We start from the raw sequence: 20,088 nt of genomic DNA, 5'->3' as shown, positions 1-20,088 counted from the left end.
ACGTAACAGCATATTTGGGTCCCCCGCAGCACATAACCATAGATGCATAGCTGCAAACTGTGATGATGAAAAAAGAGGAAAATGTGTTCAAGGGGGAAGTGGCTTTTGCATTATGGCAGGGGTTCCCAAACCCTGGTCCATGGACCAGCAACGTGCCAGAAACCGGACCACGCAAGAAGCCCCATCCACAGGATGCAGGCAGCACATGAAATCACACACCCCTCCAATCTGCAGAAGAATTTTTTCTCCACGGAACCAGTCCTTGATGCCCAAAAGGTTGGGGGTCTCTGCATTATGGGGCCAAAACAGCACCTTTGTCCCTACAATAAAGTTCTGCTTATAAATAAAATAAAATAAAATCCTATTTAGGAGAATAATCCCATTGGCTAATTTACTTACTGAATTATATAGAAATAATAATAGCTTATGAAGAAAAACAAGTGGGCATGGAATGTTGTAAACACAGCAGAAAGTTGAAGAAGAAGAAAATGGGTGTTGGAAGCAATATATTAAAACATAAATAGCTCTAACTCTAAAAAAGTATCATACTATAAATAAGTAACTACATTACAATATAAAGAGTAACGTAGACTCTATAAAACCTACTAACTATATAAAGATCCAGGACCTGATGATATTTTTGTAATATAAAGCAAGACTTTTTTTAAAAAAACATCTTGCTCAAATCATTAAATCAATTGATGGATGAGATTCAAGGATGTGAAGAACTTCCTTCCTTACAAAACAAGTTTTGTCCAAGTGGAATTTGAGACTATGGAGTTTTGGGGGGTCAGTGTCTTTCTTTAGGAAAGAAAGACCTTCGACTCCATTTGGTTGAAACAAAAGGTTATTTTACTAAAAAGATGTTGGCTGCAGTAAAGTCAGGCTAATTCTGACACAGAATGACACAGAAAAGTTTCCCCTCATCCCAGTCCTTCCTCCCATGACCAATCTGTCTTTAGCCAAACAGAAGTTGCAGAAAGGTTTTAAAAACTGAGATGTTTTGGGGTAATCCACATTCTTTCTCAAAGTACCTGGCCTTGGATGCTGGTACAAATTGGTTCTGAGCTTGTCTGGTTTCTATCACCTATCATTCCCCCCTCCCTATTTCCCATCATGTACACACACAGCTTTATTGCCCATCTATCCTCCCCACCCCCAGACTTTGATGGCAGGATACCTGTAAGGCACCAAGCTGAGCTTGGAAGACCTGACAATCGGGATTTTAACTTGGGGGCATGACGTGGATATATGAATCACCTCCTCAATGGACTACTGCAATGCACTTTATATGAGTACCCAGAAGCTGCAGCTGGTTCAAAATATAGCAGTGCTGGCAGTTATGGGTACTCTGTGATCAGTACATGGTACATCTCTGCTCTGCAAGCTGCATGGGTTGCCAGTATGCTGCCAGGCTCAGTTCAAATGTTGGTTATGAGCTATAAAGCCACATACGGCATGAGTTACTTGAGGAATCATCTTTGCTGGTTACATCCACCCATCTCATCAGGACCAGCAACAGAGACATGTTGCTGCTTCCATCAAAGAAAAAGTGTCATCTGGTGGGACCCAGAAAGAACCTTTTTGTGTTGTGACAGCCACTGTCTGGAATATCATCTCCCTTGAAATCAGAGCAGCCCTCCATTGGCCCTTCCTATGACTTTGAAGACATAATTCCATCACTGATCATGGGGGTTGGGATGCATGGCAGATCCTGTGAGATGGTTATGTTGATAATGGATTTCGATATTTGCATATATCCTGGCTCCTCTTTATGTATTTATTGTTATGCTCTTGTTAGGTTCTATTTCTTAAAATGTTAGTCGTCCAGAGTTACAACAATGAAGTGGGCTGTGATACAAACTGAAATAAATAAAGAGCATTCTAGGGTTGCGATATGGTGATATAATCAATTGTACTTCACTAAGGAATTTGTTCCATTCTAAAATCTTCACTGTTTGCATCTAGGACACTTTGACACTCACCTTTTTTCTGTGCACACGAATAAAGCTATGAAATGCAAGACCTTGTACAAGTTTCTTATAACTATTTTTCTTGGCTTAAGAAATTCATTTTTAGAAAGTTGGGAGAAATAGGTTTCAAGAGTTCTGCATATTGTTATTCTGATTGCAAACAGTCAGACTATAGGTCTATACTTTCAAGCTTAAATCTTCCAGTTGGTGTAAGTTCAGTTAACTCCCTTGTCTCAGGATTCATTAAAGCTTTTCTATCTTCTGGTACAGGTAATCCTTGACTTATGACAGTAATCGAGCCAGCACATTTCTGTCGTAAGGCAGGAGGACATTAATTGAAACACATTAAGTGAAAGAGCCCTCATCCTGGATCACCCCAATGCATATGTTAAAAGAATGCAGGGGTCATTAAATTCACATAGGGTGCTTCAGGATAACTGCTTTCGGTTTCCCTGACCTTCTGAGATACCTCCGTGCTCTGCTTCCCTTCCTTGGGGTCTCCACAGCCATCTCCACCTGTCACAATCTGCAGAACTCAGGATATGGGGTGGGGTGGGGTGGAGAGAAGGATAGTACTGTAGGCCATTCTTACTGAACCAAGTAAAGCAGCCATTTGCAACCTGACCTGGACTTGGCCAAGCAACAATTCCCCCTCCCTCTGCATGGCTCTTTAACTCAAAACAACATAATCACTTAAATATGAGCCAGCAGTGTGCTTTAACTGCCAAAAAAGCCAAAACAGTGCTGGGCTGCATTAACAGAGGGATGGAATCAAGATCACGTGAAGTATTAATACCACTTTACAATACCTTGGTAAGACCACACTTGGAATACTGCATCCAGTTTTGGTCACCACGATGTAAAAAAGATGTTGAGACTCTAGAAAGAGTGCAGAGAAAAGCAACAAAGATGATTAGGGGACTGGAGGCTAAAACATATAAGGAACAGTTGCCGGAATTGGGTATATCTAGTTTAACAAAGAGAAGGACAAGGGGGGACATGATAGCAGTTTTCCAATATCTCAGGGGCTGCCACAAAGAAGAGGGAGTCAAGCTATTCTCCAAAACAGCTGAGGGTAAGACAAGAAGCAATAGATGGAAACTAACCAAAGAGAGAAGCAACCTAGAATTAAGGAGAAATTTTCTGACAGTTAGAACAATTAATCAGTGGAACAACCTGCCTCCAGAAGCTGTGATTGCTCCAACACTGGAGGTTTTTAAGAAGAGATTGGACAACCATTTGTCTGAAATGGTATAGGGTTTCCTGCCTGAGCAGGGGGTTGGACTAAATGAACTCCAAAGTTCCTTCCAACTTTATTATTATTATTATTATTATTATTATTATTATTATTATTATTATTATTATTATTATTATTATTATTATTATTATCATGGATCATCACACAGTCAGCCAGATGTTCAGACTGGATTTGGCATTTTGTCTACCTATCGCAGTGGTTCTCAACCTGTGGGTCGGGACCCCATTTGGGGTCGAACGACCATTTCACAGGGGTCGCCAAACAAGGCTGTCCGCCATTTTTCCCCCTTTGCTTTGGCCACGCCCCTGGCACCTGGTGATGTATAAGTGGTTGGGGGTCACCACAACATGGGGAACTGTATTATGGGGTCATGGCATTAGAAAGGTTGAGAACCACTGACCTATCGAGTCCTTACCCAGGATCTGGGATAGGCAGATGTGGATGTTTGATGTTATTACAGATATCGTTGCAGGATGGAAGCAGTTCCTAGTAAGGCCGCCTTTTGCAATTGACTAATAGCGAATTTGTCAATGCCAGTGGTGTTCAAGTGGTGCTCCAGTTGTTTTGGGATTGCACCCAAGGAGCCTATGACTATTGGTACTACCCTTGCTTGCTTTTGCCACAGTCTTTCTATTTCTATTTGTAGGTCTTTGTATTTTGTTATCTTCTCCAGTTCTTTCTCGTCTATTCTGTCTCCAGGCACTGCCACGTCCACTATCCAGACTTTTTTGTCTTTCTTATCGACAATTGTTAAGTCTGGGGTGTTATGTTGCAGGTGCTTGTCTGTTTGAATTCTGAAGTCCCAGAGCAGTTTAATTTTATCATTTTCTATGACTTTCTCTATTTTATGATCCCACCAGTTTTTGCTTACAGGCAAATGATATTTTTTGCAGATCTTCCAATGCACCATTGTTGCTACTTTGTCATGCCGCTGCTTGTAGTCAGTCTGTGCAATCTTCTTGCAACAACTTACCAGGTGGTCCACTGTTTCTTCAGCTTCTTTGCATAGGCGGCACTTACTGTCTGTTGCTGTCTTCTCAATTTTGACTTTATATGCATTTGTCCTTAAGGCTTGGTCTTGTGCAGCCAGAATTAGTCCCTCGGTCTCTTTCTTCAATTTTCCTGCTCTTAGCCATTGCCAGGTCTTGTTATTATCTGCTTTCCCAGCTATTTTTTTAATGTATTGGCCATGTAGTGCTTTGTCTTCCCATGCCTCTATTCTGTTCTTCATTTGGTCTTTCTTGTAGGCCAGTTTGGTCTCTCCAGTAGTCAGTAAGCCTTCCTGATATACTAATTTCAGTGCATCTTCATCATTGTTCTTCAGATATTCTTCCAAAGCCATTTTTTCTTCTTCAACCATCTGATGTACTTGTAGCATTCCACGCCCACCTATTTGCCTTGGTAGATAAAGTCTGTCAATGTCACTGCGTGGATGAAGGGCATGATTCATTGTCATTATTTTTCTGGTCTTCCTATCCATTGCTTTTAGTTCTGCTTGAGTCCAGTCCACTATTCCAGCTGTGTACCTAATGACTGGGATTGCCCAGGTGTTGATTGCCTTTATGGTATTTCCTCCATTGAGTTTGGACTTTAAGATCTTCTTCACTCTCTTGATGTATTCACCTCTAATCTTTTTCTTGACTTCAGTGTGCTTGATGTTGTCACCTTGAAGGATACCCAAGTATTTGTAGGAATCTTCGTCATCCAGACTCTTAATGTTATTTTCGTGGGGCATCTTGATTCCTTCAGTTTTCACTACTTTTCCTTGTTTGATAGTAAGTATGGCACATTTGTCCAAGCCAAACTCCATTACAATATCTTGGCTATACGGACAGTGTTGAGCAGCGATTCTATTTCAGATGATGTTTTTCCATACAGCTTCAGATCATCCATGTAAAGGAGATGGGATAGTCTGGTAGATGTTTTTGATGTTTGATAGCCATGTCCTGAGTTGTTGTTGTTGTTGTTGTTGTTGTTGTTATTATTATTATTATTATTATTATTATTATTATTATTATTATTATTCAAAGTTGGTGCTTTGCAGTTTCTATATTGCCTGGATGAAAAAGCCTAGGTGAAAAAGCATGAAAAAGAAAGCCTAATGGTCTCCAATGGCAATGAACAGCAGAAGGATTTTTCATGCAGGCGCCCAGTATTTGGAAACAAAATATGATGTCAGAGGATGACATTCAGCTAGAACAGACATGTCAAACTCGCAATGTCACATGTCATCGCGTAACGTATCAGGACGGTTTTGCCATTGCAGGCAATGGGGTGGGCGCGGCTTCTGGATGATGGGTCCGGCCCGTGCGCTGGCAGTTTGACACCCCTGAGTTAGAACATAGATCTGTGCAATAGGACAGTAAAAGTGTGGCTGATATCTCTGTGAAAGAAGCAGGCAAGAGTAAAAATTGTGCTCAGTGGTAACTCTGCCAGAATTCAGGGGGTAGAGATGAAGGTGTCTTACTCTGCCCTTGTAATGAGGGTGAAAGGAGGAGATTGGAAACATTAGCAAAAAGATTATTTTGTAGCCTTGTGCAAAGCTTTAAAAGGGCATTTTAGTAGTGCAAAAGCCCACTTGAAGAATGCCACTGAAACGGAGTTAAAGGTCAGTTTCCTTCGATCCATTGAATCAAAGATATGCAGTTCTGATGTCCTAAAAGCCATGGAGACGGGATGGATTTTCATCCCTTTCCCTCCCCCCCTCAAACTGAAGCAGCAGTGTGTCTTTTTCTACATATTTAAGATGCTCTGTGGATGAAGTATATATATATATTTTAAGGCATCTTTTAGCAACTTGAATCCGATTGTTTCACTTTCCATTTGCAAAGCAAAACTGGAACTGCCATTTCAAATCTCCAATGTCTTAAGATCGGAAGGAAGGCTGATTCACATAAGATGGCTTCCCAGCAGCTTTTAAATCTGCAAGAATGATTCTAGATAAGATTCTGCTGCTCAGGTGAGGAAAATTAAGGCTTACATGACCATGAGTAGGAAAAGAATCACTTTAAAAATGAGTCCCAAAGAAAAATCAGCAATGGATTGTGTCAAGATGTGTAATTGTGATCTCTTCCATTTGCCTTCCCCTGTTAGCAAAGACACGTCTCCTAGTGAGAAACACTAGTGACATGGTTCGAAAAGGAAAGATGTCTCTCTCTCTCTCTATCCCAGTGGCTGTGGACTGCCCATCTACGTCTTTGCAGAATGAGAAAAAAAAGCTTTATTTTAATACAGTCCTTCTGGTTGAAAATACTGAATCTTGATTTTTTAGGACTGTATTGAAAAATGAGAGGATATTAACTGCAGAATTCAGGTCTTGCTGAGCTAAACTACAGCCCTCCCATTCTTCACTCACATTGTTCCTCCTCTCTTGGACTCCATAGGATTGAGGTTCACCAACGTTTGAATCACTACCATTTGCCTGTCTCAGAGATCAACACTGAGACACTCAGTGATCTGTGCCTTTTAAAGAAGTGTTTTTTGGATCCTTTGAGTCACCATTGACTGCTGGAAACTGCTTGGATACATCTCTGGAATTTTATTGCCAGGATTCAGAAGTGGTTTCCCTTTGCCCCCTTCCCAAGGCTGAGAGGGAATGACTGGCCCATGCTCACCTAACTGGCTTTGTGCCTAAGGCAGGACTAGAAGTCTCAGTCCCCTGTCTTGTTCTTTTACCAATGCATCAATTTGGCTCTGTTTTAAGAATTGGCACCTGAAAAATGGAATCCTGCCTCTCAAAGACGATGGAAGCAATGGGGGTTTGCTGTGCAAACTTTCTAGTATTTAAGGAGTGGAAGTTATAATATTTCATGAGATAGGATGCTTAGCCACTCTCGAAGATTCTGGAAAGGAAGGAAAAAAAGGTACACGTTTATTCTTGACTAAATAGCTAAAGGAATTTTAATACAGAAGCTGAATGCATTTTGTTATTCCACACTTCACTTTTTTGTATCTGGGGCAGGCAATTATATTTTTCTTCTCAAGGATTTCTCCTGAATGAAGAAAGTTGGATTTCTCAGGATCAGGTTTAGGACAAATTGTCCCAGTCCACTCAATGCCGGACAGCTTGCCATGGGACAAGAGTTGCACTAATATCAAATAAATGATGGAATAGAATGATTAAAAAAAAAGAATGCAGAAGGTGTCAAGGTTTTGGCTAAGGAATCCAATGAAGTAAATACACCAGATCCATTCTGATCTCTAATGTAAAATTTTATTGGATATAACATACTGCACGAAAGAATGGAAAACCAGCTCTGGCAATATGGCAGGAAAAAGATAGTTAAAAGAGTAAAGCTTTCCCTCCCCTCTCTGACAGGTCAGGTCACAATTAACCCTCAGGCAGTTGTTATGAGAAGAACCAGGGCTTTTTTTGTCATAGAACGCCCAGAATGGAGGTCCGGCACCTTTTTTTGGATGGAACCTTGTAGGGTAGGCAAAGCGGGTTGTATGACATGTGAGTTCTGGCACTATTTTTTTCTTCAAAAAAAGCTCTGAGAAGAATGTTTTTGTTCATCACAACATTCCTCTGGTGGCCTTGGTTCCCATCCGGATAGAATTGACCCGTGCATTCCAAACCTTCCCCTCCCCCTTTGCAACTGTAGGCAAGCTAGAAGAAGCATGGCAGTTCTAACACAAGCAGTCTTCGTAGCTTGACAAAAGGAGGGGAAAAAATGAAATGTGAATGGCAAAAATGAAAATAGTTTTTTAATTATTTTAAATATTTAAATTGAATTGTTGAATCATCTTCCAGCGAATTGTCCCATGGCAAGTTGGCTGCAGCAAGTTGGCCGTGGCAAGTTGGCCGATTCTGTTCAAGATCTGAGGTGACAGATATTGGACCACTCACAGTCCTTCTGGTTCAATGAGCTCCCTAATCCTACCACGACAAAGAGAGTGTCTGAATGTTGCTTACTTACCTGAAGACATCAAAGCAAAGGCAATTCCTGCCAGCAGAAGGAGGACTGAAAGCTTCATGACAGATGACGTTCTGTGAGATGTAGCAAGCTGGAGTCAGGTAGCACCTAAATTGAATAAACTAAATAAAGTTCTTTTAATGTTGAAACCAAACACTGTAAAGACAACACAAAATGTCACAGAGGTTTACTCTGTGTTAAAAATCCATCGTCACCATCTATCAATTGATCCAAAGTAAATATCCCTGCTTTCATCCAATTTTTCCATATCACATTTCCCCCTAATTTTTAATATTGGTTTCCCCCATAAGTCAATTTAGCTTGGGAAAAAGGATTGACTCTGTTTTTATTAGCCATTATATTCTATAGCTTTCTAACTGATATAATTGCTGAGTGCATGGAATACATTTATAGAGTGGGAGACAAAATTTTGGTCTCTTGACTCACAACTATTTAATGAATAAAACAGTTGGACAAAATGGATTCTTGAAGCCTTTCTAGTTTCTTTTAGTGCCCCCAGAGCATGGATCCATTCTAATAAGGAGATTCCTAGCATCTTCCTTCTGAAGATATTTTGGACTACTTCCACTTGGGAAAGAATCTCACCCTACCTGTAGGTCTCAACCTCTAAGCTAGTTTGATAGATTCATTGGGCTGATCTAAAAAGCCATGTGCTCAAAAGTGGACATCATAGTGGTAAAACCAGAGGAGCTTATGGGTGTTCTCAGAGTTGGTAGTGAAGCTCCTAGAAGCGTGAAGCCGAAAGCACCAGCCTGAAGATAAGGAATGGGACTTCATCGAAACGTCGTCAAGACACTTCCAATTTTATGCGGGAGATAACCCGAATAACCAAAGACCTACATACAAACACCCGTGAAAACCTCAGAAAAAATATATCTCTGGTGAGATAAACCAGAGCCTACAGCCGCCAAGGACTGCTCCCATACCAACCACCTCCACCAGGGCAGGGACCATAGCCTCCGGTCTTTCCCCCTCACATGCCTTGACGATCGGTCGGTTCCGGCCTCCTGAATCCGACGCCGGCGAACCGACAATAGACCGCAGTGCAGCTGCGACACCATTCTCTTCCGGCGGCCATCGCATGTCGCAGCTGATGGGGGAGAGCGAGCATGCGCCACTGCATCAGCACAGCGGAGCACCGGCAATGAGCGCCGCCATGGAGACACCACCACAGGATGGAACGGAGGCCTGCTTGAACTATCTGAATGGAACGGAGGCCTGCTTGGACAACCCAGGAGGCGGTGCTGGGCTTTCCTACCTGAATGGCATGACAGGGACAGGGTGGCTGACGGGGTCATAGCACAGGAGTCTGCCAGCCATGTTGGGAGCCAGCAAGGCAGGTCCGCTTCTGGGGAAGGGCGTGGACAAGACGGTGGAGGGACTTATATGCACTTAAGGCAGATGTTAGTTTGCAGCTGGGGGTGGGGATACAGGGTGTGGCATTCCTATGTAAAGCACTGGGAGCAAACCACTCCCAGTGCTAACTTTTGCTTTGTCAAGGATTAAAGCCTTTGATGATTGCACCTTGTACCGGCGTTCCTGGATTTTTTTCCCTCCGGATGACAACAGACATTGTGTCAGTAAGTTAGCACTCTTACTTTTCTGTATACTCTCCCCTGCCCTCATTTGGAGGAAATGGTGGCGGGTACTCAAGATGCTCCCCAGGGATTGGGGGAAGTGGGGCCTGGTGGGGTAGCAGAGCCTGATCCGGTGCTGGAACGTGAAACAGAGCAGCCGGTGGTGAGAACGAAAGTGGCACAGTCTTCAATTCCTGGGGGTGGGGTCGAGGAGGCTACAGCTCCAAAACCCCAGGAAGAATGGTGGCAAAGCCCAGCTGTGGCCTGTGTGAACACCGGACAGCTGCTCACACCCAGGGCTGAACCCGCCCATCTAGAGTGGAGGGAGAGACGTGTCATGGGGGACGACGAAGAAGAGTGGAGTTACTCCACAGCTCCTGGCCAGGACACGATGGACATATTGTGTGACCAATTTGGTAAACCAGCTACTGGGGTCCCGGGTCGTGGCAGCGAGGAGACAGTTCAGCAGGACGCACCTCATCATCCCATTTTCGACTGAGTAGCCTGAGACTGTGCCTTCCACCGCACGTGGGTGGGTCAGAGGCCACGGGTTCCGCGTCAGGTGGGACAACCGCTCAGGCCCAGTCGGCACGACTCAGTGGGTCGGGGCTAGATGCTAGAGACCTTTCTGCAGGGGGAGTTTCAGGGTCACAGAGTCTTGGTCCTGGGCACCCTGGTGCCATAACTGGCCAGCCTGCAGGTCCATGGTGTCCAGGAGGTATGTGGGGTCCCCCTCCCATCCCAATAATGTTTGATGGGAATCCTGACCAATTGGCTATGTTTCTAGGTCATGTAATTAGCCATCTGGACCAGGTCGCCCAGTTATACACCTCCCAGTGGGCAATGGTGGTGGCAGTCACAGCTGCTTTGTGGGGTGAGGCAGCAGCATGGGCTGCCGACCTTTATAGTGACCATGCCCGGGAGATAGGTAATGCGGGGTTGTTTTTGGACACCCTGCATGTACGATTTGAGGACCCGTCGTGGCTCCAGAGAGCAGAAGCAGAACTCCTGTCGCTGACCCAACGAGGCCGTCCTGCAATAGAGTATGTTCGGGACTTCCACAGGTTAGCAGGCCGGTTGTGTTCCTCTTGGTTGGAACAATTGCTTGTTCATCATTTCCAGGCCGGCCTTGACTATGAGCTACGCCAGGCCTGCGTGTACCGTGGTGTGCCAAACAAGTTCTAAGATTGGTTTAAAGTGGTGGTAGATCTGGACATGGGCCTCAAAGAGGTCCATAGAGAGGGAGGTGACACCAATCGTTCACGAAGACCAGGGGGAAAGCCACAAGAGGGGGGATAGGGGCCGCCAGCAGGGATGCCAAGGCCCCCTAGCCCCTCTGTTGGGCCTGCCTTTCGTTGCTTTCGGTGCAACCAGCTGGAGTACCAGGCAGCCGAGTGCCCAGCACCTAGTCCATGGAGTCCTGGGGTAGCTAGTGGGGCTACCCCTCCAAAGAAGAGTGTGGAGTGATCGAGAGCTGCTAAACAGCACACAAGTCCAGTGGTTCATCGGGGGTCCCCAGCTGCGGCAGAGACCACGGCGGTGGCGAGGTATCAACCAGTAGATGACGATGACAGTCCGGATGATGCGTCAGCCAATCCAATGGTAAGTGAGCCCATCAACCCATTTGTTCTACCTATAATATTAACAAGCCCTCAAACTGGGGTGCGAAAGGAGTGCCAAGCCCTTATAAATACTGGGTGCACACGATGCTTGATCAGCAGGGAGGTGGCAGTAGAAAGTGGCATTCAGTTACACAAATTAGCTCACCCTATCTGCTTTGAGAAAGTGGACAGATCATTGCTAGGAGGAGCTCTGGCCACGCACGTTACCGAGCCAGTTCGTATGGAACTGGGAACGCACTAGGAGGTCCATCATTTCATTGTTGCTCCCATCATGACTGAAATCGTGATATTGGGACTAGCCCGGTTAGACAAATGGACTCCCACCATATGGTGGGAGGGTGGTTATCGCAGGGTACGTCTTGAGATCAGACCCCAACCGCTAGGCCCATGTCTCGGGGATCGGGTTCCTGCAAAGGTACAACGGCGCAACCACAGGAGGGAAAAGGAAAAAACCTTTTCCCTAAGGAGTATAATGACCTAGCCAAGGTGTTCAGTGAAATGGAGTGTAACCAATTGCCTCCTCACCGACCGACGGATTGCGCTATTGAGCTCATACCGGGTGCCAAGCTCTCAAAGCCTCGAATCTACACTATGATGCCTAACGAGCTGACAGAATTACGGCGGTACATCGACCAAAATCTGGAACAAGGATTCATCCAGCCAGCCCGCTCCTGAGTTGCTGCCCCAGTCCTCTTCAAGGAGAAGTAAGACAGGTCATTGCGCTTGTGTATTGACTTCCGGGGACTGAACGCAGTGTGCGTCGAACATCTGTATCCTCTCCTGCTCATGAAAGATTTGTTAGCGCAGCTGGGAAAAGGCCAGATATTCACCAAACTAGATCTCCGAGAAGCATATTACAGGGTGCAGATCAAATGTGGTGACAAATGGAAAACAGCTTTCAATTGTCCACTGGGCAGTTTCCAATTTCGCGTCATGCCTTTCGGTCTAAAAGGGGCTCCTGCGGTTTTCATGCAACTGATCAATCAAGTGTTGCATGAATATTTGTACCAGGGGGTCCTTGTGTATCTCAATGACATTTTGATTTACACGACCACCATGGAAGAGCATATCAACTTTGTCAGGCAGGTGTTACGTAAACTCCTTGATGCTCACCTATACGTAAAATTGTCAAAATGCGAATTCCATCAGAAATGCTTGGACTATCTAGGATACTGGATTTCGGGGGACGGGGTGGAGATGGTTCCTAGCAAAGTGCAGGCCGTGTTGGAGTGGCAAGCCCCCAGGACACTGTGTCAGTTACAAAGTTTTCTGGGGTTTGCCAATTTTTAGCGGCACTTTATTCCTTCCTTTGCCGCAGTAGTTCACCCTCTAACAGAACTTCTATGAACAAAACATTTGGGCAGCAAACCCTGGCCCAGTCAATTATTGGAGTGGACCATGATCTGCCAAAGAGCTTTCGAGAACCTGAAGTCCCTGTTTGCCAGGGAACCCATGTTGCGCCATCCGGATCCAGATGTCCCGTTCGTGGTACAGGTTGATGCCAGTGATGTGGCCGTGGGAGCTGTACTTCTCCAGAGGAACGAGAATGGAGTGTTACAACCTTGTGCCTATACCTCTCGTAAGTTCACCATGACCGAAAGGGGTTGGGCCATCTGGGAGAAGGAGGCATTTGCGGTTCGATGGGCCCTCACGACGTGGCAACACCTCTTGGAGCGGATGGTGGTACCATTCGAAGTATGGACAGACCATAAAAATTTGGAAGCATTAGAAACACCGAGACGCCTTGTGCCCAAACACGTCAGGTGGGCCCAATACTTTGTCCAGTTCAAATTCACTTTAAGATATGTGCCTGGTGGGAAAAATTTCTTAGCTGACACATTGTCACGGATGCCACAATACCACAGCAAAAGGGAGGATGTGGTACAGGCATTGATGCCCCCTTGTAGTCAAGAGGTAACCAGGGTTGTGTCACAAGTAGGGGGGGTGATGAGCTTGCCGACTTGTGAGCGTCTGTAAAGTGGGAAGCTGGAAAAATACTGATTGTCCGACAGAGATTGTGGATGAAAGGGAGGTTTTCCTGCTTACTAGACAACCCTTAAAATTAGAATGGCTAGACATCCTGTTCTCAGCTCTGCACATGATATATTGCAAACTGTTTATCACATGGTGTATTGAAAACTGCTTAACACTTGAAATATTGCTAACTGCTAAAAGCATTCCTATGTTAAAAGAGAACTATAGATTATAACCATGTCTAGTAACTTTCCTATGTTAGAATAAGGAACTATAGAATGTAACCATGTATGGAATATGTCTTACTCAGGAAATAACCACGTATTAAGGGTTATAAAAATGATCATCTTCGCCTAGTCTGGTGTTCAGACTTCTTTAGCTGTGTACAGCTCTCTGAACCTGCACAAATAAACTTCTCTTTCCACAAAAGAGCTGACTCAAGTCTCTCACTTCTACAACATTTTCTGGTGCATTGGCCGGAAAACTTGAGTGAGGCGATGTTTCGCTGAGGACGGCTTGACCCTTCGGACCTGCTGGAAAGCCATCTCTGAACTATTCTCCAGGAGCCGTGGGGGTGTGTTTCCTCCAGGAGGCAGATGTGACTTCTCAGCAGAGCCGACAGAGCTGAGAGCCAGTCCAAGAACCCTTTGGGAAAGGAAAGGAGGTCTGAACCAGCTCCTGGCCAGGACGAGTGTAACAACAAGGCAGGCGAGTATGTGTTTAAAGTAATTGTATCTATCTCACTTGAAGATAGAGGAGGGGACCTGATCAATCCCCTGGACTCGGGACGGCGATCCTAAAGAAGTCCGTGTTAGGCTGTGTGGGTGGTTAAGCCAGTGCATTCCCTACTAGTGACCGTTGGAACGTCCGGCACTGTAGGTCATTGGCAGTGTGTTAGGATGGGGGGGCGTAGTAGTATTCCCAGCACACCGCTGGAATGCATGTTAAAAGGATTTGATAAGTATTTTAATTGTACCCAGTATAGGGTCCCCTACCCTAAGGTAACTAGGGATAGGCTGCAGTATTTATGTGAGCATCAATGGCCCTACATGGATGTGGGGTGGCCCCCAGAGGGAACTTTTAAGCTCCAAATCATTGATGATCTCACCTCTCTGATAGCAGCCAATGAAGAAAACTATCCTAACCAATTTCAGTATATCGATCAGTGGGGGGATGCAGTTGCAGGGCAGGCAGAAGATTTATTGGAATGTCAGGCTGAGATGGTTCATTTGAGTGTGGCTAGACCTAAAGGGAAAAAGCTTCAAGTACAGACTAAAAGAGTAAAGGATGTGAAGATTTCAGAGACCAAGGTGTCAGATGCTAAGAAAGAGATAAGAATGGAAGTAGAGGAATTGATTCTCAGACCTCCTCCCTACGTTCCGCACCTCTCCTCCTCACCCCCAGTGCCAGCTGCAGCAGCTGCTGTGCCTGGGGAGGGGCTGATGGCTCCTGCTGTGTCCGAAGACAGGCAGCCAGTTGTGAGACAAAAACAGAAAGGAAAGCCGTCAGCCCCAAAGGAGGAAAGGGAGCTGAGGGAGACAGATCTCCCTTTGGAAGTTAGGGAGGAACTGAGTGAGGACGAGATAGAGAACAATGCTGGAATAGTTGCGGCTTCTGGAGTAGTGACAAGATCGGCTGCTGCAAAGGCTAAGACTGCAAGACCAGAATTGATAGCCCCCCTGAGACAGGTTGATCAGGCAGTGCCAGACCAGCAGGGAGCCATACAGATCCAGTCCATGTTTCAGTATGTTCCTTTTACCACAACAGATTTATTGAACTGGAAGGAGCATTATGGGCCTTTATCTTCTAAGCCGGCTGAAATGGCAAGCTTGTTTCAGACCATTATGCGGACCCATAATCCAACATGGCAGGATGTGCAGCAGTTGTTAGACACTTTGTTGACTCCTGAGGAAAAGGAGAAATGGAGGACTGCTGTTAGGCAGTGCTTGAAAGATAGGTTGCCAGCTGTGCGGGATATACAACCAGAGTTGGAAGCCAGGGCACCAGAAAAGGACCCCGAATGGAATGCACAAAATCCAGCGAATATGACAATGCTGAAGGAATATCAGAATTTAGTAGTAGAGGCTCTTCGCAAGGCTGGAAAGCCTCCCGTGAATATGTCAAAGCCTTCTTTAGTGTTGCAGGAATCAGATTAGAGCCCGGAAAGTTTCCTGCAGAGATTGATTGAGGCTTATGAGCTTTATACACAGGTTGATCCAAGGACTGCAGATAATGTGAGAATGTTGAATGAGAGGTTCATAGCACAGAGCTATGAGGATATAAGGAAGAAGTTGCAGAGGTTGGAGGGAGCATTAAGAAAAAACACTACAGAGTTGTTGGAAGTGGCAAGGAAAGTGTTTATTAATAGGGATAAGGTGGAAAAGAAAGAAAGAGATGCGAGAATGCATAAGAAGACAGAGTTGTTGGCTGTGGCATTGCAAGGAGGGATCATGCTGGGACCTAACCAGTGTGCTAATTGTAAGGAGGAAGGTCATTGGCAAAGAGAATGTCCTAGAAGGCAGATGAGAGGAAGAGGTTGGAGAGGAAGAGAAGGCAGAGGCCATGGAAGTGTTGGCAGTGGACCCCCTATGCACTCTCCCTTTAGGGGAAGAGGGCAGAGAGGGGCTCGAGGGACTGTAAGAGATTGGAGTAGAGACAGGGAAATTGAAGGAATTGGATTGGCAGGGACTAGCTGGTCAGATTGACGGGGACCTGGCTTAGAGGAGGCCCCACCTGAGCCATTGGTTACTTTAAACATAGGGGGCAAACAGGCTTAGAGGAGGCCCCCCCTGAGCCATTGGTTACTTTAAACATAGGGGGCAAACAGATAACGTTTTTGGTGGATACTGGAGCAGGGAGATCAGTTGTGAATAATAAGTTGCTAAAATAGGACCCCATAAAATACAAGTTCAAGGAGTGTCAGGACAGATTTTAGGGCGACCAGTTCTACAGCCTGTCACTTGTGTGTTTGAAGGCTCAAATATTCAACATGAATTCTTATATGTCCCTGAATGTCCGTGCCTCTGCTATGTAGGGACCTACTTAGCAAGCTAGGGGCCACTATTTCTTTTGATGATGGACAACAGACGCTTCAGATAAAACACCAACCTGAGGCTATGTGGAGACTGATGATTAATAGGACTGTGGAGGAGGAAGTTGTTGATGAGAGATGGAGGGAGTTTGGAGTGCCGGGGCTGTGGGCTGAGGATAACCCCCCTGGTTTCGCAGCCCACCACCCCCCGGTGATTGTGGAAATGAAACCTTTAGCAACGCCTGTGCATATTAGGCAGAGATCTTGCTCCAAGGAGGCTATTACTGCTATATATGAGAGCATCCCAAAATATTTAAAAGCAGGCATTTTGGTGCCTATTCAGTCACCTTGGAACACACCTATTTTACCTATAAGGAAGCCCAATGGTTCCTTTAGGCCAGCACAAGATCTCAGGGTCATAAATTCCAGAACTGTCATGATCCATCCTGTTGTGCCCAACCCCTATACATTGTTGAGCTTGATTCCTCCAACTGCGAAGTGGTTTTCAGTTGCAGATTTGAAAGATGCTTTCTTCACAATTCCCATTCATAAAGTTAGCCAGCCGTTGTTTGCTTTTGAGTGGGAAAATCCTAACACAGGGCAAAAAGCACAATATACCTGGACCAGACTGCCACAGGGTTTTAAAAATTCACCTACCCTGTTTGGAACTGCCGTAGCAGAAGATTTACAGCTTTTTGTGCCCTATAGTTTTTGTGCCTTGAAGTGCGGCTATAGGGCTTCCAAAAAGAAGGCACAATTGGTTAGGCAGAAGGTGAAGTATTTAGGGTATGACATTGAAGAGGGGCACAGAGCTTTAGGCTGGGAAAGGAAACAAGCAGTGCTAGCTATTGCTGAACCCCTGAATAGGTGACAGCTAAGGGGCTTTTTAGGTTTGGCAGGATTTTGCCAGATATGGATACCCAATTATGCTCTATTAGCAGCACCTCTTTATTCAGCTACAAAAGGAGGTGATAGAGAGCCTTTTGAATGGGAGGGGGAACAAAGGAAAGCCTTTGAGGAAGTGAAACAAGCCCTCACATCAGCGCCAGCCTTAGCTTTGCCTAACTTGGAAAAGCCTTTCAATTTGTATGTTGATACCAGGAAGAATGTTGCCTTGGGGGTGTTGACACAACAATTGGGGCAGTGGCAATGCCCAGTGGCTTACTTATCTAAGCAATTGGATGGGGTTGCCCAGCGTTGGCCACATTGCTTGAAGGTTCTTGCTGCTATAGCAGTCCTTTTACAGGACTGTAATAAATTGACCTTCTCATGTCCCATCAGTGTCCACACCCCTCATGCAGTCCATTCTATCTTGGATAATAAAGGGCATTTGTGGATCAGCAGTCAAAGGCTTTTTAAGTATCAGGCAATGATGATTGAAAACCCTCAAGTGAAATTAGTGGTGTCCAACCGACTGAACCCTGCCACCCTATTGCCCACAGAAGTGGATTCAGAACATGACTGCTTGCAAGTTTTAGAGACTGTGTACTCAAGCCATCCAGATCTATCTGATATCCCTCTTCAGGATGCTGCCCTGAATTGGTATACAGACGGCTAGAGTTACATGCATGAGGGCAAAAGGGTTTCTGGATATGCTATTGTGAATGATGAGGGGGTGGTGGAAAGTAGTCCTCTTGGGGCAGGCTGTAGCGCTCAAATAGCAGAATTATGGGCATTAATCAGGGCATTGGAAAGGGCTGAAGGGGAAACTTTAAATGTTTGGACAGATAGTAAATATGCTTTTCTAACTTTACATGCTCATGGTGCTGTGTATAAGGAGAGGGGATTCAGGGATTCTGCTGGCAAACGTGTTACATGGACACTTAATCAAGCGCCTTCTCGATGCTGTGCAGAAACCAGCAAAAGTTTCTGTTATGCATTGCAAAGGGCATCAACAAGGGGTGGATAGGGTGGCTCAGGGAAATCGGAGGGCTGATTTGGAAGCTAAGAAGGTGGCAATGAAAACAGGGCCCATTCCTGATTTATCAATATGTGTTGCAATGGACTTAGGGGTCTTGCCTCCTGTCATTAAGCCAACATATTCACAGCAAGAGTGTGTGAAAGCAGTGAATGATCTTAAAGCTACTATTAAAGATGGGTGGTATCTGTTGCCTGATGGACGTATTTTTGTCGCACAATCTTCAGCATGGGCTTTACTTCAAGCATCACATGAAACAACACACATGGGGAAAACAGGGTTGGAAGCTGCCATTGGAAGGGATTACTACGTACATGGGTTGGCTGGGATAGCTGCTCGAGTGGTTTCACAATATGGCATCTGTGCTAAGGTCAATCCTAGACAAGGGCCCCTTCTACCACCTGGGACAATACCTGTCTCATACTTTCCTATGGACTCTGTCATGGTTGACTTTACAGATATGCCCAGATGTGGACTATACAAAGCTCTATTGGTATTTGTGGATAAATACACTGGCTGGCCAGAAGCTTATCCTACCAAGACTAAACAAGCCAGGGAAGTGGCAAGACTATTGTTAAAGGAGCTAATACCTCGTTTTGGTTGCCCTTCTTTTATCTCCTCTGATAATGGTCCTGAATTTGTTCATCAAGTTAATCAAGCAGTGGCTACTGCTGTTGGATCTAAATGGCGGTTTCATTGTGCTTTTCATCCTCAGTCCGGTTCGAATTCTGAAAGAATGAACCGCACTTTGAAAGAAAAAATTACTAAAATCTGTGCTGAGAGTCACCTGAAATGGCCTGATGCCTTGCCCTTAGCTCTGTACGCTGTGAGATGTGCTCCGCGTAGACAGTACAAACTGTCCCCATATGAGCTGATGTTTGGGCATCCTCCTGCGCTGCTAAGAAGAAGTTTGGCTGGATGGCCTGATTTGGGCTATCAGGGGGGAGTGTGGACTCTGAAAATGGTGCAGGAACTAAATAAGCAGGTGGAAAAACTTAGGAACTATGTTATTGAACAAACACCACCTAGATTAATAACAAGATGTCATCCCTTTAAACCTGGGGATAAGGTGTGGGTGAGACATTGGAAACATGAACAGCTGGAAGGGAGGTGGAGAGGGCCATATGAGGTAATAATGGCTTCTCCTTTAGCTATAAAGATTGCAGAATCTAAGTCCTGGATCCACTGGACCAGAGTCAAGGCGGCCGCAGAACCCCTGTGGACAGTGACCAGGGATCCAAAGGTTTCTACCAAGCTCACTCTTAAACGTGTTTAGTGTGTTTAATGAATATTTTATTGTTTGTATAACAGATATTATAGTAGCACAAGTGTATCCTGCACATATATCTACGGCTGTTCAGCTGGAATTCAACCCCTTGCTAAGCCACCCCGGAAGCTGGCTTTCTACGCACAGGAGAAGAAAGGATGAAAGGATTATTTCTGCTTTTATATAGTACTATTGTTGCATGTAATAATGTTTGTCTTTTTAATTTAGGCCAATGGAGCAAGCCAGAAGAAGTTCCCCGTATTGTTCAATCTTATACTATAGGCACTGGCACTTGTGATGGTCACCCCCCTATTGGGTTTTCACCAGAATGCTGGAATGGTATCTTGCCTCATCCTTGTCAATTTCCACAAGCATTTGACAGAATAGTTAAAGAAACTTGCATGACAAGACAACCTGTCAACCCCAAAGTCTGTCAATATGCTGGATATATTCTTAGAAAAGGCATATGTGTGAGGGCCCCATATAAGAAGCCTCCTCCTCCTGTCACATTGGAATGTGGGCCTCCTTTAT

The sequence above is a fragment of the Crotalus tigris genome, unplaced genomic scaffold, assembly GCF_016545835.1.
Source record: "Crotalus tigris isolate CLP2741 ecotype Arizona unplaced genomic scaffold, ASM1654583v1 scf7180000017937.1871474, whole genome shotgun sequence".
NCBI lineage: Eukaryota > Metazoa > Chordata > Lepidosauria > Squamata > Viperidae > Crotalus > Crotalus tigris.
This window is presented reverse-complemented; position numbering follows the sequence as displayed.